General features: G+C 43.1%; 1 protein-coding gene across 15 annotated transcripts in view; it reads right to left on the minus strand.

The window, feature by feature from the left end:
• ZMYM2 (zinc finger MYM-type containing 2) overlaps positions 1-16,032 on the minus strand; it is an 86,777-nt gene extending 70,745 nt beyond the window's left edge. For 5 of the 15 annotated variants that reach the window (XM_017831621.1, XM_017831620.1, XM_017831618.1 and 2 more), the window contains exons 1-2: positions 14,684-15,079; positions 13,486-13,543 (exon numbers count right to left, since the gene is read on the minus strand). The gene's annotated coding sequence lies outside the window, so the exon portion shown is untranslated. Of the gene's footprint in view, positions 1-13,485; positions 13,544-13,883; positions 13,957-14,400; positions 14,419-14,629; positions 15,087-15,905 lie in introns of those variants that run through there. The other 10 variants (XM_017831623.1, XM_017831622.1, XM_017831619.1 and 7 more) reach the window with 7 other exon arrangements.
• Positions 16,033-18,375: the final 2,343 nt, after the last annotated feature.

Here is an 18,375-nt window from a genome sequence, read left to right on the forward strand (position 1 = left end):
CACTATATAAAAAACATAGTTCACCACCATCTTGCTTATCATGAGATGTTCAGGTCAGTCCCTTTTCAGAGAAAGGGAAAAACAGACAAGTTCCACAAACAATTTATACTAAAGGAAAAGACTTATCATTGAAAGAAAAACAACTGAACATGCTAAATCTGCAAGAATAAAAAAAATACATAGAAGAGAGTTGCCCAGTGTCCTATAAGAACAAAAAGGTACCCTGTGAAATAATTTAGTAGCTTTAATAATCTATTACGAATGAAAATCTTTTCTTCTTAAGTATGAGAGTTACTGCTGTAGAAGGCTACAGAGGCTAGAAATGCAACTAGTTTAGACAGGGATTGGGCAAACATGAAATAAATGAACTGATGACTTAAACAGAGTGGTCCAAAGGCAACTCTACAATTCTTAGCCAGCCAGCTCAAAACCAGAACACACCTACAGAAAATATCAGGCTATAACTGAAAAGCTTCAATTCCTAGACATCACTGTTGCAAACAAGCTACTGAATTGGCTATTAATTGAGTACAGCTATTACTGTAACCTAGTAGAGGAATAATCTTCATGCATGCAAAAGAAATATCACTAGCCTCATGGAAGCTCTACCCACTTACCCAAAATCTGAATTTTGGACTATGGCTGTCAGGTTGACTTCAGTGGGAGAATGGGTGCCAACATTTGGGCAAAAATATTGAGGTTAGAGACTAATCTGGACATATCTTGACTTTTTGTGAGGCTCCACGGTTCTAATGATCAGCTCCTGACCCTGACAATTCTTCGACCATAGCATCACTTAATTCCTTAATTCACCTACTTCCAGAAGTTCCCGTCCTTATTACAGAAAATCACTTCTTACCACTTGACTTTTTGAAAGTCTGATGATTAAAAACTCAGTAAAGACTATCTGTAAAGCAGTCATCAAGAAATTGTATGGCTTAATAGTATGTTGCATGTCTTGCTACAACTCTGAACATTCATTCCCTACCCAACCAGATGTAATCCACATATCACAGCTCTCTTGGGGTACGAAACACCAACCCAGTGGTTGACTGAACGTATGTCACAGTTGACTCCAAACGCAAAGTAAACCACTCCAATTAAAAACACCTTGAAGTAGCACTTGTTCACTGCAACTGAGGCAAACTAGTAGCCCAACTATACCCACACATAAGAACTGAAAAGTGCTAGAAAAACGTAACACAAGTAGTCCAACATTTTTAAAGGGTTGTAATTTAAGCCAGCTTTAAGCTAAATCTAAATCTACTGGAGTCCAGTCTCGATTTGGGTATAGTGAATGATATATACTTTGTGTGGACAGACTCCTAGCTCTGCAAATATCAGAAAAAATGCAGTTGCAGGGCCCTTTTGGGTCACCAGATATAAAACTCTTACCACAGGCAACCACACAATAAAACAATTTTTAAACATTCTTACTACAAACATGCAGCAATTTTAGTTGCTAGGGGGGAGGAGGGGTGGTAGAGGTTGGGTGTTGTTTTGATTTGTGGTTTTTTCCTCCTTATATCCTTCCTGAGGGATATCTAGTCATCAGCTTTACCATTTTATGCTCAGATAGGCCTTGGCTACATTGTGGTTCTGATTTACTGTTAACTTTTACATCTCTTAACAAAGGTTTTAACACTTCTGCTTACTTATGCTATCATATGGCACAGCTGTTTCTGCAACCACACACATAACCAGACAAAAGTTGATCCAGCTGACAGAGACTTTCCTGCTGGAGTCCTTTCCAGCCGGGTCAGTTCCCCAAAACAAACATTTCTGTGCAAGAACACTACAGTTGTGCCTGAACATAACAAGGTTGGTGCCACTGAAGCCCCGAACTTCAACACAGAAATGCTTTTAGCAGACAGCAAAGTCATGACAAGTCGACAGCCACAGACTGAACTGCACTACCCTGACAGCAACTACTGTGTAAAACACTGCAATGTGCATGTGCCAACTGACAATGAAGCAAGCAGTGATGGACTGAATATTAAACCACAACAGACTGAATTTTAAAACACATATATATCCACTTGTCACAATCAGTAGGGTATCTGAAATGTGCAAGACTTTAAGCAAACTGAAGATATTATGTTAATGCCACAATGACCCAACTATTTTGTTAATGCCACAATGACCCAACTATTTTATCAGTCTGCCAGCTTCACACACAAATCATGCGAGTTCAACAAAAATACTTGCATGCTTCGGGCTAAACTCAAGTGCAAGTATTCACAACACCAAAATAAAACAAGGGTCTTTCTTAAACTATTATACAAGTTAATTAAAGACTCTGAATAACATTTAACATAAACCTATCAATGTATTTATATTGCTGTTTTTTCAGAACACAGTATCCTGTTCCTGAAAGCTCTTACCTAAGTTTAGGTTCACAAATCTAATTTACCTATTCTGAGTACCATCATTACAAAAGTCTGATGTCTCATTACTTCAATCTTGAGGCACTACTCCAGAATTTATTTTCCAGTAGGTTTGGACCTGCTTTAAATTTCATTCTTTCCTCAGATTTTCAAAGAAATTATACGGATTGAAGAAATTAGCTTACTGAAAGTCATTATGTAACACCTAAAATGTGTTTGTCACACAGATTTCAAAGAATTCAATAGAAAAGCATATGCAAAGACCTGTAATCCAGCAGAGACAGCAAGGAAGAACAGTAAACGGGAAAGATCTACATAGTGAAAGAAATATTTTGAAGCAGTTGAGTCGGTAAATTTTGGTTTTATTCACAAGAGAAACTATTTACACGCAACTAAAGCTTACAAACTCAGGTATCTTCTGAGCATCTCAACTGCACTGCAGTCACCAGTGTTACATATGAATGCTGACAGCTGGTTTCCAGCTGATGCTTCCAGGGACATTTGAATAACTTAACACAGCCTCTTCCTTGAGTGTTCCTACTAAACAAGTGCTAAGAAATGCTCCCTTGTATGCACTAACAGAATTAAAGTTCAGGGTTAACCTCAAACTTGATTCTGTGCAAGGCTATCCAAACCAAGCACCGATCATTCTCAAGATTACTCATCAGAGAATAAGCAATACTTAGCATGGGAATTAAGGACCAATCAAAATCATAATGTTGACTGACAGTGTATAAGTTTTAGGGCAGCCTTACTGACTTGTATCTCCCCCTGTACATACACTTCCAATGTATTTCATGGCTGTTTAATCATGAAAAGATGCTGATCAGCAAGAACACAGCACCATTGCTAGCCTTAAAAACCATTATGTGTAATGTGGTAGAGAGTAAATTTTATCTCTCTAATACTCAAGCAGCAAGACGCTGCTTAAGGATATCCTTATTATAAATGGAATAGAAAGGTGAAACAAGACAAAGAAATAAAGGACCCACAGAGGAAGTTATATATAAATGCTTATCTATTACCTATATCCAAAGGCATATCTATTTCCAGAAAAATAGGCAACACTAGACCACAGCAACAGACTTGAAAGATAACCTAAGTGGAAAAGGAGTACAGTAGCAGTAGAGCAACACCATGCTAAAGATATGAAAACAGGAAAGGGGCAAGTAAAATCCTGAAAAATAAATAGTAGAAAGTGGCATTACTATAGCATGCAAAGAAGTCAAATTCTCATTTGATGTATCTCAACTTTAAAAAATATAACATTTAATTGGAAAAACATAAATACTGAATGGCCAGATGAGAAACAGACCTCAGAACAGTAAAATTATTTAGATGTCTGGCCTGGGCAATAGAATACAGACCCTGACAAATGTCAATGGGTCACAGCACATATTTCAAAAACACGCCTTATTCTTGTTCCCCAGGGAGCAATGAAGATTAATTGAGAATTCAAATCTATGCTAGCTTTTGCTAGCATTTCAGGAGCACCTAATACACACAAATAGCATACAATCTTTCAAATTTGCCAAGTTACAAGACATTGGGGGTACAGCCAATCATATATAAACAAATAAAATCTGAAGAAACAGCCAGAGATAAGAATTTTCCAATATTTGATTATCGTGGCTGTTCAGGATTTCCCTTGTTGCTACTTATGCCCATTATGTGCCATTCTATCAATAGGCATTGCTGAGAAGAGCCTGGCTTTCTCTGCTCCATATTTTCCTACTAATTAGTTGAAGACAGCAGTAACCTGCCCCTCCAGCCTTCTCTTTAGACTGAATACACCCATCCCTCTCAGTTTTTCCTTCTCTGTAATGTGTTCCAGCCCTCTAAGCTGGTGGCCTTACACTGAGCTCACTTCACTATATCTGTATCTTCACTAGAGCAGGGTCTAACCAAAATTGGACTAAACACTGTAGATGGGTTTTCCCAAGTATCAAACAGTAGTGAACAATCACTTCCCCTAAACTGCTGGCTAAAGTCTTGCTTAACTCAATAATCAATAATCGATCACATTCACCCTGCAAGGGTGCACTATTCATGTTCAACTTGCTGTCCAACAAGACTAGTCAAAGCTGCCTTCTATCTCATTTCCTAACATTTTGGAAATGAGGACACTTTTCTAATTGTCAACGTGGACTTTTAATGCTATTCATTAGTGTTGCTTCTTATTTGGTTGGGGTTTTTTAATTTTTATTTTAAACTAGTATTCAGTCTATATTTATATATGTACAGCCCACGAAACAAGCAGATTCACAGGATAACCACCATGCCTAGAGGAACTTCACTTCTCAGTGCCTGTGGCACAAATCTTTTTTACTAATGCTTCTAAAATACTTTCTTTTTACTTTTGCCTGTGCTTAGAAAGAGGAAAAACTGTCATGCCACAGAGTTCATAAATGAACAAGTTTGTAGGTAGACCATTTTTCTTGCCTTTAACAATAACTAACATCGACTAATAGTCGCAACAATATTTTTCAGCCCTGAGAAATAATCAAATATTGGCTAACAACCAATTTTGGGCCTGGTATGGACATTAATACAATTTACTTGCAGTGATTACTATTGAATGCATCTAGTGATTCAGAAAACTAAATTTAAAAGAGTAGGTGAATATTATGCTATATGTAAAAGGGAAACCTATGCAGACTACGGTCAAGTAAACAGCCAATGAAGCTACAGTGCAACAAAGGAAAGAAAAACTTATCACCACAAACTAAAAAAGGAAGGGGAAGAAAATAAAAACAGCCACAAAACAGTTCAAGTTCTATGCTGGGAAGTGGGATCCAAGGCAAGAATAGATACGGTCAGCAAGGCAAGTATGATAGGTTTTCACAGCTGCACTGGTTGGCTGCAAGTTACATTATGCAATCAAGACTCCAGGTTATCAAACTATTTTTAAAATGTAAGAAGGTAGTTTTATTTTTAAGTAAGATGCATATTGTACTTGCTAAGGCTGCAAATCACATGCAGTCTAGGACAGGACTACTCTGGTTTTGAATTCCTACTCCTGTCTCTCACTTTCTCCAACACAACTCTTTCTGCCTTTCTCCATAGCTGTTTATGGGTCATAACAGCAAGTCCATCACAGGAGCTAACACGGTGGAAAGCTAAAACACAAAAAACAGAGTAAATGCCCTACACCTACATAGCTCTTCACCTCCAAATTTCACTGTAATGATTCATGGAGCTAAATTCACTTCCAAAGTTTGGAAAAAAAAAAAAAATTTGTTTAAAAAGCCAGAAAGGGCCAGTGTTGGTACAAAGAGAAGACAACAATGACCAATGACAAACCTAAATCAGGCTGCTTTAAATGGTCAAGCAACCAAGGATATATACTTTAAATTTAAACTCATGAAAAATACACTATACAGTATTTCTTCTAAGCCAATATTTTGTCTTTTGAGTCCAAATCAGCAATCAGAAGTGTATTCCGAGCCTTTAAAAAAAATAATCTATTATAAACTTTTCCAGAAGGGAGCTTTTCAAATCCTCTTTAAACTTTCACCTAAAAAGAAGAAAGTGACGCCTGAAGAAGTTACTCCAACTACTAGTTATTGTACCTGCTGAGAGGCTACCACACTGTTTGTTCCCTTTCTGATTTTGTACTGTTTAGGCAATAAATCGATGCTCAGAAAGTAAGCCTTTAACACTGGGGAGTGACGGGGGGTGGGAAAAGCTCACCCTATATGTTATTGGGTGCATAGTCTCTCCTAGACCAGGATTAAGTCACAGCCTAATCAATTATCTTTTAATTGAGGAATAGACTGAGTTTTTCAAGTCTATTAACAGAAATCATGGTTTCCACTCCTTCTTCAGTCATTCTTGCAGGTTCTCTCCAAAACTTACGGTTCTTCTCAATTATTAGAAAATGCTGGACTTAGTTCACATCATATTTACTGTACTATACATAATATTAGTCAGACCATCTCAGTATTTCTATTTGTTAATTCTTTGGATAGAAGTATATATGTAACAATGGTCAAACACAGTGACAATGGCAATAGCACCAACATATATCCAACATTTGCATCCGATAAAAAACAAACAACCTTTGCTGTGCTCTCTATTTTCCGTCACTTCTAAATTGCAATTATTTTTTCATTACATGTATTACAAAGATTTTCTTACCTGGCCTCTCTAGATACTACTTGGCTTCTTTAATGAGGCACCACTGACCAGAACATCATGTCATTTTCTGAATGAACATTTTTTTCAAAAATAACGTAACGAGCATCACAAGCAAAATTACAACTACTACTACTACTAAACAAAAACCCAACCATGCACACAGAAATACTAGTTATAAATTCAAAAGACATCTGGAAATTCTTCCAGCTTAATAAGAATTCTTAAACATATTCAGATTGGTATATTAATGACCAATTGTTGCTCAAACACCATGATGAAATTATTTCAGGTGTAAGTAGGTCTTCTTCCCCTATCCACAAACACATACATATAAAAAACCCAACACAAAACACTGATACCACACCCATAGATTGCAACTCTTATCACAGACTCTCAGAAGCTAAAGCTATAGACTACATTATGCTAGCCACTGTGCAAACACAGAGTAAGACTGTTCAAAGAGCAAACAACCTAAACATAAGGGGCAACAGATGGAGAGAGACAAAAATGAGAATACAAGGAAACAGCACCACCATAAACAATGGTTAGAATTAATTCTTGTTCTAAGGATGGTATGTTTAAGTCCCAGGGTGACAGGAAAGGTAGTGGTTTGGTTTTGTTTTCAAGCCAGCTTCTTTTACATTAACAGGCTGCAATTGTTTGTAAGGGTGCACATACAGAACTTCTCCAAGCACAAGGAGCACCACAGGAGAACGAACGAAATTGTTTAACTGCTCATGATGTCACTTCCTAACGTGTACTTATAATCTCATTAACAATGACAACAAAAGATATATAGTATCCTTCACAGTTAATTCCAAGCTGTTTGTTTTACAGCCATAAAATACGAGATGCAAAAAGACTAGACAGTCAAAAAAGAAGATTGGGAAAGCATTCTGGTTTAGGATTTTGAATCTGTATCAACAGAGTAGGATCATTATTTTTACCACAACTATTAAGAAAAATTGTTACCACGCAATACAGAAATCAAAAGCATGGTATGTCATGTGATTTATTAACACAACTAACAAACACTTAATTGTCTATTAACAGTTAAGAGATCACTTACTATGTGGGAAAAATCTGCAGTCTGTTAAAAGAGTAGTGTGTGCCATGTTTAAAACAAGGGCTGGATTATGATCTTAAACCAAAGATCTCATGACAATGCTGTCTACAAGTGACAGAGAGCAGAGAGTTTTCCTTTTGGGAAGGAAGGATTGCCTTTGCAAAAACAGCCTTAGCTAAAGGTCAGACATCCACAAAGAGAAGTCAAAAGCACACGCAGAGATCTAGCTAGTATAGAAGGCAACAAGTTTGGAAGAGAGAGAGACTTGAAGGTCATCCATAGAGGGATGACAGCTGAGTTTATGAATGAGATGAACAAAATAACTTCTAGAGAAATTTGATGTAGTACTAGGGGTAAACATCAAGCTGGAGGGATCTTACACAGATCTAAAGAAAAGGAACTCTGGAAAGAAGCAAGGTTTTCATCAAGGTTAAACTTTCAAGGAGAGAAGAAAACAAAATGCAAAAGAAAGAAAGGCACAGTTGCCTCACAAGTGGTCTTTTTAAAGTTCTGTATGGTTATATTGCACAGAAGAGCCTAAAGGAATACACGATGTCAATACAGTTCCAACAGAAGTCTGCAGGAGGAAAACAAACAGGTCCATGTTTCTAGGACTGACTATGAGCCGTAACAGCTCAGTTAGAAAATCATGCACATAGTAAAATCTGGCATAATCCACTGAATGCTATCTTCTTCCAATGCCATCTTTCACAACAAAAGATTAGAGGAAACTGCATGTAGAAACTAATACAAACTCTTCCATAATACCACTGACTTTCCCCAATGATCTGCTTTCTTTCCTGGCCCCCCAGAAGTTACATCAGTGAGCTATGGAGCAAGTATCCAAGCAGCTGTTGTCCTATCAGTGTGTGCCCAAGGGTACATCACCACTTTGTACCATGTTACATAGGGAGAAAGGTGGAACTGAGAGGACACTCTGCTTAGCATGTGTCAGTCTTTAAACTGATGAGTACGGACCATGCCTCAATAGACTTCTGTACAGCACTAGGTACCTAAATTTAGGTATTACAGCTTTCGAAGTTACAGTGATGCTAACAGAAGGATTCTGATAAGTCTCATAAGGGTCAAGGAAACTGTACATTAAGGCTTATAAACCTTTAAAGTACAGAGTGCCCAATTCATTTATTTTAGGTAAAGAAGTAACGTGTTACATGTTCCTTTTTAGAGAACTAAACCCACCATTTCTGCACAACAGCAAGCATCATTAAAGTAGTCTCATCTCAGACAAACTTAAACAAAGCAAACAAAAAAACCATCACAATCCTCTTGTACTACTGACAGTCAGTATGGTCGGCTAGAGCACTGGTAATGCCCGAGTATGCTTCAAACCAGTACTGCAGCTACTCTGTTCAGAGCACTGAACACTTGCTTCTGAGGCCCTGCCTCTGTGATGAATCCCTGCCACCCCCATAAGGTTATTCTCCAGTAGCTGATGGTGGAAGGGGCAGAAGTAAGTTATGGTGAATCTAGCTCCAAAAAAGTTTAAGAAACATGGACAAAAACAAAGCACTTAAGCATTAGGACAAACTTACAAAGTGCAAATGCCCTCTGAACACAGAGCAATTTGAAAAACACTTTGGTGGCAATCATGTCACTGAAAACTCTCAGCTGACCACAAAAATTATTAATCTCTGTAGATTATGTTGGACAAGTAAAATCTGAATTTGCCACCTGTATTACAATCATTGATTGAAATAATTCTGTTCTGACAGTAAACTGGAGTAAGAAAACAACTTTCATCATTGACATGTCCAATCCACGACATACCTCAGTGGACACCTATGATCTAACCTAAAGGACAGTCACTGATCTCATCTATGGCAATTGTTGATGTTCTCATCCATGCACATATAATCAAATTTGTTGTGTGTCTGTGTGCCCTATTGAACTCTATTGGCATTGAGTTTCACAGAATAAATATGGTTATTGTCTTAAAATTGGTAATTTCTGGAAGTTCACAGAAGATAAAAACTCAAATTGTCAAAACAATTTAAGTATAAAAAAGTGGCATTGAAATCATAGAATCATTTAGGTTGGAAAAGACATTTAAGATCATTGCATCCAACCATTAACCCGGCACCATCATATTCACCACTAAACCATGTCCCCGAGTGCCACGTCTACACATCTTTTAATTACCTCCAGGGATGGTGACTCCACCACTTCCCTGGGTTGTCTGTTCTGATGCTTGACAACTCTTTACATGAAGAAACTTTTCCTAATATCCAACCTACACTTCCCCTGGCACAACTTGAGGCCATTTACTCTTGTCCTGTCACTTGTTACCTGGGAGAAGAGACCAACCCTCACCTGGATACAACCTCCTCTCAGGTAGTTGTAGAGAACAATAATGTCCCCCCGAAGCCTCCTTTTCTCCAGGATAAACAACCCCAGCTCCCTCAGCCACTCCTCATAAGACTTGTGCTCCAGACCATTCAACAGCTTTGTTGCCCTTCTCTGGTCACACTCCAGCATCTCAATGTCTTCCTTGCACTGAGGGGCCCAAGACTGAACACAGGATTCAAGGTGCGGCCTCACCAGTGATGAGTACAAGGGGACAATCACTTCCTTAAGAGTCCTGCTGGTCACCCTATTGATGATAAAAGCCAGGATGCCACGGGCCTTCCTGGCCACACTGCTGGCTCATGTTCAGTCAAGCCTACCAGAGTGGCAAAGAATGCTCCTTAGCCATTTCAGTGAGGGCAAGGGATGGAGATCCACATGAGAGCAAAGACACAAAGCTTGTTGATGCATTACAAACCACAGAAACACCCAAGAACGGTCCCACAGAAATTAAGGCCTCTCCCAAAACAGGTGGCAGGATGAATAGCGCAACTCAAGCGCATCTACACCAAAACACACAGCATTGGCAACAAACAGGAGGAGTTGGAAGCCACTGTGCAGCTGGAAAACTATGACACAAAATCAATATAGTCAAAGTGCTAACTGAAGAAGCCATACCATTCAACCGCATTCCAGAAGTCTCACACTGCTCCCTTCTACCTAAAATTTCTCTTAGAAGTAGAAAATACTATGTTAATACTAGCATTCAAATAGAGCAGAACGTTCATATATCAAGTTAGCATCTACTGCCAGCCATATCTGCCAGCAGCACACAGGGTAGGCCACATGTATGGAAGAAAAGCTAAATTTCTTCTGAACTGTAATCTCTCAGAAACCCAGTTATTCACATAGAACAGTTACCTAGTAAGATTAAATCACTGAAACAAAGTTAAAAAGAAGTTGCAAAGAAAGTGCTTTCAACTATGGAGTTAAATGTAGCAATGTCAGCACACACAGAACTCCTGCAGCATACCTGGATTTAAGAGCCTCATGAGGCAACTATTACCTCCAACTTCTCATAGGGAAAACCTTACTAGTCTTTTGAACTCCTCTGAACTCAAATTTCAATCCTTTTCCACAGATAGGCTGAATTCATTGTTATTTGTAATAGAAAAGAGAAACAGTTCTCCACAAAAAGTGATTTTTTCCATTGGTAACAATTCTTGATATAAATTCTTCACAGAACTCCTCTTTCTGCTTTTGTTGCAGGGTGTATTAATTGGTTGCAAACTCAAACAATGTGACTGAACTTCAGTAATTCTGTATTTAGTCCTCAAAACCAAAAGGAAAACTTCTGTAACAACACAAGACTGTTCATGATGATTCTGGACCAAAAAAAAACCAAAACCCAAAACCAACCAAACAACCTCAGCAAAAATCTGAAAGAGTTTGTACCATTTTTGGTCCCACATCCCTCTGCATATTTGAACAAGCTCTACAAAAGACAAAGAAACTTGCTTTCCCTTTTTCACTGGCAAATTTACATTCTTGCTGATGCAAATTCCTCTTTGCATGTTATTCCAGGATAAGCAACAGTAGAATGCAATCATATATTTGGGGTCAAAGAGGATTAATAACAATAATATAAAGCAAATGTAGTAGATAATAAAGCAAATTTATTGCTCTAATTAAGACAGTCTTTTATTAAAACAAGTTATTTAGTTTAACCACCTAATCATGTGGCTGAGGAGTTTGGTTCCTACAGCTGAACTTGCAACACTAAGCACCAAATGTGTTCCAACACACAACAGCGTGGTCCTATGACATGCCATAAGAAGGCTGTACCACCATCATCACAGTTGGAGAAGGACAATGTGCCATCTACTAGGACACTTTCGCGCAAGAAGTTTACTGAGTCTTAGTAAGGTTTGTTGAATCTTAGCTGTACAGTTGTTCTTGGCAGTATTCTCATCTTTTCATAGGCAGCCACACAAAGCTTCAATAATTTTCAAACTAGCTCCAGTACACAAAAGCCTTTTTCACTCCCAACACAACAGCCTCCCTACTTCCAAAGCATTATTAGCCTTGATCACTCTCAGAAGTAACTTTTTTTGACATGAAGAAGCATCAGAAAAAGCAGAATAGCTGTCAGACTGGAATGCATAATGAATCAGAAGTAAAATTAAATGGTAGCCTTACATCCAGGATATGGTAAGAGTTAAAACATTACCATTAAAATTTTTATATTGCAGTAGGAAGTCAAGGTTTAGAATACACCACTTTACTAATGATAACAGGCCATGCAAATTCTTTGGGAGTCTTTCATGTGGTTGGTAATTTTAGATGCTTAAAATAAATCCAGATCTAATACCTTCCTCCTAAGCAATGAGGTTTTGCATTGAACCACTCATTCTTTGTATGTGTAAGCCACCAAAAAGTGACAAAGAAAGTTGCAAGCTTTGCAATTCTGGGAAATCTACCACATACAATGGCGAAGAAATAAAGAAAAAAAAAATAATTCAAGATACAAATGGTGGGAAAGACTGCAATACCTGAATCTGTGCTGTACCCAAGCAAGGGAGTCGGAGTGAAAGACAGGCGCTGCCTTTTTGTTTTGTTCTCGGGCTGCGAGGTCCCCACCGAAGCTGCAGGGCCGCTGCACCACCCACAGCCGCCTCTAGTGGCACAGCCCGCGCACCGCGTCCCCGTTCGGGTGCTCCCGAACCTCTCTATTCGCGTGCCCTCCACCTTACTTGCTCCTTCACTGCACTACTCTGCAATTTCAGAATCCCCCGTGCAGCAAAAAAATAACCCCGTTATTATAAAGGGCAGAAACTAGAGTCAAATTACATCCCAGTCCTACTGATAGGGACTGGCAACCAGGCACTCCTTAGCCAACCCAACAGAGATCACAACCTGCTCTGAAAATCCCACACAGACAAAACACCAAAAATGCTCGCTTACTGAGAAACTGTGGGTTTCCCCAGCGTTCTCCAGCTTTTTGGGGAAGAGGCAAAGCAGTCACAAACTGTGACTGGCACCCAACAAAACCAACCAGGCAAATCTGGGGGTGTAGAGAACAAGTCTGAATGCACAAGAGACACGATGGAGTGCGCTTCACAAATTGTGGGGTGATTTTATACCTCTCATGCCCCTTCTTAGCTTCAAGATGTTATGCAGGAATGGGATTGGAGAAACGGGGGAAAAAATTCAAGATGGCTGAAGGTCTCTTGTCAGGATTTTCATGCACGCTCTAGAACTCTAGAGGGCACTCGAAATATGCCCTCGTCCTCCTCCCTCCTGAGCTGGGTAACGTGAGCGGCGGCAGCAGCCCGTCGTCTGCTTGCCGGAGTTGGTATTGCAGGAGCGATGTCTGCAGCAGCAGCGCCAACCCCGTGGAGGCGCCGCCTCACAGCCATTACTGGGGCTTCGCCCCAGGGCAGCAGCTGCTGGACCCAAGAATTTCCCCACCCAATGCTGGAGGCACCTCCTTCCACCCCTGCCCCCGGGGGAATAAGGGGGATGTGGATCAAGCCCTCCCTAAGCAGGGCTAGCAAAGGCAGAAATAGATACACAAATAGCACTCACAATGGAGCTCCCTCTCCTTGTTGGTCTCTGCCAAGGCTGCACCAAACTGGGCTGGAGCCTAAGGGAAAGACACGGGGTTAACACAGGGCAGGGAAGATTAGGCAGCGCCCCCAAGCAGCGTTTCCTTCGCCTGGCCAGGGCAGGTACCGCCTGCATCACTCACCACTTCCCTTTAATCCCAACCCTTAAAATAAATAAATAAATAAATAAATAAATTCGTTGCCCTCCCCGGGGGCGGTGGGGTACTCCTCAGGGCACACCCACGCCGCCTGCCCCCGCTCAAGGAAAGGCGGACACGGAGCCCCCTCCCCGGGCGCCACCGCACCGGGGCCTCCTCCGCGCGAGTGCTGGGGGCAGAGGCAGCGGCGGCACCCACGGCGGGCAGCAGCGAGAATTACCTGCGAACTTGCCGGAGCAGCCCCGAACCGGCGTCCCGGAGGCCGCGGGGCCCTCAGCGGCAGCGCCCCGGCGCTGGGCGAGCGCCCGCGCCCCCCGCCCGCTCCCGCAGCAGTTACCCCCGGTCTCCGGTTTGCCCCCCTGCAGTCGGCCAGCAGCACTGCCGCCTCCTGTCCGCCATTAGAGGGACCCAACCGAACAATACGGGAGGGGAGCAGCGGCGGTGGCAGGAGACGCGGAGCGCCGCGCCGGGCAGGAGAGTGGAGGGAGGGAGGCACCCGCAGGGGGGCGGCGAGGGCGGTGGTGGAGGACGCACCGGGGCAGAACAACAGCCGAGGGCCCGGCGGGGAAGGGAGGGAGAGAGTTAAAATAGGAGGCGCTAGAGCAGACCCGGCCCTTCCCCCAAATGCCCCTGCCCCCCCCCCCGGGCCGTTTCCCCCCCCCCCCCAAAACCCCCCCCCCTCCCCCAAATGCCCCTGCCCCCCCCCCCGGGGCTGCCCCCGGGCGCTCCCCATTTACCCCCGCCGCCCCGCTCCGTGCCGCGACGGGTACCGGCGGGGTTGCCCCCGGTGTCGCTCGCGCCCCCTCCGCCAGAGGTGGCGGCGCGGCGGCAACACGGTGTACTTCGCCCGGGTAGCCGGGAGGCACGGCGGCTGCTCTCCCATCCCCGCCCTGGGGGCAGCTGAGCGCCGCCAGCCCCCCGCCAGCCCGCCCTGGTGAGGCGCAGCGCCCCGCGCCCCCGCCTTACCCGGCTCCCCACCGCCTGCGGGCACAGACCCCCCCCCGCCGGGGACGCACGCACTCTGCGCTACTCCTCCAGCGCCTCAACTCTAACTCGGTCCAGTCCCAGGCGAAGCGCAGCTGCTGGCGAAGGGGAGGAGGAACCGGGCCAAGCGAGCTCGGCGAGATCCGCCTTCCTGCCCCGGCATTGGCTTTCCCAGAGGGCGGGCTCTGGCGCTGGGCTAGCAGAGTGGGTGCACCGCCCATCCATCAGAGCCGCCCGCAGCCGGTTGACCCTATAAACTGCCAATCTTCCTCCTGGCCACGCTTTGGGTTCTTCCCACTTTGATCCATCAGGTTTGAGGAACCCGGATCGTTGCCCACAGACCGGCTCGTTACCCGCGCCAGGGGGCTGCGCTGGCGTTCCCCGCGCCGCTCTAGGGCAGCGGCAACTTGCCGAAGTTGTGGATGTCGCCGAGCCGCCTGGCCCTATCGGCCGGCGGAGATAGTGCGCTTGCCCGTCCCGGCCGTGCACTCGGTCCCTGCGGGCGCCACCGTTCCGCCCGTGGGGCGCGGGTTTGCCTCTCCCGCTCTGTGCCCTGCCGCCAAGCCATAGGGCTGGGAATGGTCCTACGAGAGGTTCCGCTCCGCTCCTTCCCTTCCCTCACTAGGCGTTGAGCCTGGGGCCATATCCATGATGGACAGAGCATGGGTAATGGAACCGCTCCCAGAGGGAAAAGGGAGAGTTCACGACTCTCAGGGAGGGCGCCTGGCCCGCGCCCCGCAGCCTGCCCCACCAAGCAGCACCTCCTCGCCCGAGGAGGCCCTGCTGCCCCCGCTCTCCGCGGGGGAGGGCGCCATGTTAGCCGCCAACATGGGTCCTGGAGGAGCTGCTGGTGGTGGTGCTGCTGGTGGTGGTGGTGGCAGTGGCAGTGGTGGCGTCCTCCATTTTGTCGGAAGCCGCTGCGGGGAGCTTGGGACCAATTCGAACCGAGGCGCAGCGGGGCGTCCATTTGAAGCGCCTCTGCCCGCCTTCTCCGCGGGAAGAGGGTGCCCCAGGCAGTGCTACGGGGTGGGGACGAGCGGTTCTGCCAGGCGCCGGGAGCCAACTCTCCGCCTGCCCTCCGCCAAAATGGAGGATGCGCACTTTCCCTGCGCGGCTCCTTCCCCTGCGCTGGCCATCGCACTCGCGCCCGCTCCTTCGAGGACCGAGAGAGCGCAGCCGCCCGTCTGGCGCGCTCGTCCCGCTCTGCCCATTTACCCATCCTCCTCTGCCCAGAAGAGGGAGAGAGAGAGCGCGATACCCGCCCTGCCTCCTTTAGTCGGGATCAATCTGTGTCAACCACGCGGAGCAGAGTCCCTCGGAGATATAGAGCCTGTTGTGTGCGCGAGGAGCCGGGTTTCAGCCGCTGGCGCCATTTCCAACCCGGAGCCTCCTGCGGGACAGCCTTCCCCTCGAGTTGCGCAGGAGTCATTTAAGGGCTGTCTCCTTTCTCCACCATCCTTGATGTGTTTGGCTAATAATTTTCATGTGTAGGAGAGACCAGAAATTTTTTATCTTCCATTGTCACAACAATATCTCTAATTTCTTCCTAATGATCCGACCCAGAGACACAGGCTCCAGTCAACAACTCAAGCCAAAATCATCTACTTTCTTACTATATATTGTTGATGGGAATCACTGTGGATTTGGTTTTGTTGTTCAGGGTTGATTGGGTTTTGTTGGTTTTTTTTTCACGACATACTACTCATCAGATGAAGCTGGGAAGGGCTACTTGGTGTGAGGGGGGAGTTACCTCAGGGCTGGCAGCACCTTGCTCATGCCTTCTAAAAAGGATGTGAGCTGATGGCAAAACAGCTCTAACAGTCCCTGCCAAGGAAAAAAGTGCCATGTAGATATATCACCACCCATTTTGAAGGTCTCCTCCAAGTTGCCCTATAAATTGATATTTTGTTCTACAGCATCACATTGTCTAGCTATGTGTGTGAGCAGACAGCTGTTGAAATTTCAACATTGAATCCCATTCACGTTAAGTTAAAATTCTGATGAAGTTCAGAAAGAAATTCAAGAGGGCTTACGCATCAGAGATGGATGGTGGAAAACAAGTGGTTTTCTAATTCATAACACATTAAAAGAAACCTATCGCACTTTAAAAAAGTAACCAAAGGATTACCATTGCCCTAGCAAGAGACATTACCTAATGGTGTTATCTAGGACTATTATGTAGCAATAGAAGATTTTCATTAATGTCTTAGATTATACAGCTCAAAAAAATTTTAATGTTTTTTCTTGCAATTTTGGAACCGTATTGAAATGTATTTATATATAAACGTTTCATAAATCCAGAGAACCCTTGGACCCCTGTAGACATCTAACCCTATTTTTAAATTTGTATGTTCAAATATAGCCAAAAATAATGAAAAAAATTTTCCTTTGTTTTTTCGATTGACATCAGGAAAAATAACAAAAACGTTCAGGCACCTATGTAAATTCCTCTTCATCTATAAAACCATGTATAATTCTGATTATTTTTAAGAATAATCCATATAGAGCAATTCTTTTTATGGTTTGAAAGAGTTAGCATTAGCTCAAACACTAAGCAGCAAAATCTCTTTGTGAACGCCAGAGACCTCAAACTTATGTATTTTTAGGCTCCACACCACTGCTTTCATGGACAGGCCTGATGTCAGCAACTTCACTAAAAAATGTCAAATGTATTGACTGGTGGTAGATAAATTCAACAAAGCTGAACCAACCATTTGTTCAACAAAGAGTGACATCCTTCTATCTGTCATGGAGTAAAATTGCCTCAAAAAGCAGTCAACTGTATTTGAACTGAGAAGGAGTAATCGAATATGTTTTGAAGAGTTTATGTTTGAGCAGAAATCTTAAGAACATTACCAAGCCAACCTTCAAGTGATGCATAGTATGTTCTAAGAACAGGATGAACACAGTTTAAGGCTACCTGCTGCTATCAGCAGTATTTCTCTGTGATAAAGAATAGTGGCATTTGTTCCAGAGTTAGAAGGAAACATCTTCCTTTGACTGAAGGACTTCTTCTGCCTAAACACTGTTTTGGACTGCATCAACCTAATTGTTCAGGTGTCTAGAACAGAGTCTAAGGAATGAAGAGGAAATACTTGAACAAGATGTCTATCACTACTTTATACATGTAACACTTGGAAAGCAGAAGCTCACGAAACCCTTCAGAACACAGTTTATTATAACTGATTTGAAAATTAGCTTGGGAAAAATTGTGTTTGAAGTGTAGATAAAGCTTATGTTTATAGAAATGTCTGTGTGTTTTCACCACCTGTGAAAGTGAAAATGAAGTGCAATCTTTTGTAAAGTATGTGACCCCAAAAAACATGTCATTGTTGGCTTCTATACTGTCCCGCCCCACAAAGTTTGTAATCTCTGCTTTGCACAGTTTGATTTATCCTCTTTATTTTATTCTTTTCTCAACTCTCTTCCCCTACAATTTCTGCCAATATTTCCTTTCTTTTTTGTCCTTAGTCTCACTTTGTCTATTTAGCCTCAATCCTTCTTGGCCATCACAAAGAAGAAAGATGTGGACAAACTGTATTCGTTGATGGAACATGTGTTCTCATAGTCATGGCTTAATGGGATTCTGGTCTACTAGTTGGTTGCTCAACACAACTTCAAGAAATAGTAGTGGATGGAAAACAGATTAAAAGACAAAACCAACCAACCAAACAAACAAAAAAAGTAGAATCTTAAAACACCTATGATCGGTAACACCTTGATCATTT

Source organism: Lepidothrix coronata, unplaced genomic scaffold, assembly GCF_001604755.1.
Source record: "Lepidothrix coronata isolate B3197 unplaced genomic scaffold, Lepidothrix_coronata-1.0 Scaffold194, whole genome shotgun sequence".
NCBI classification, from domain to species: Eukaryota; Metazoa; Chordata; class Aves; order Passeriformes; family Pipridae; genus Lepidothrix; species Lepidothrix coronata.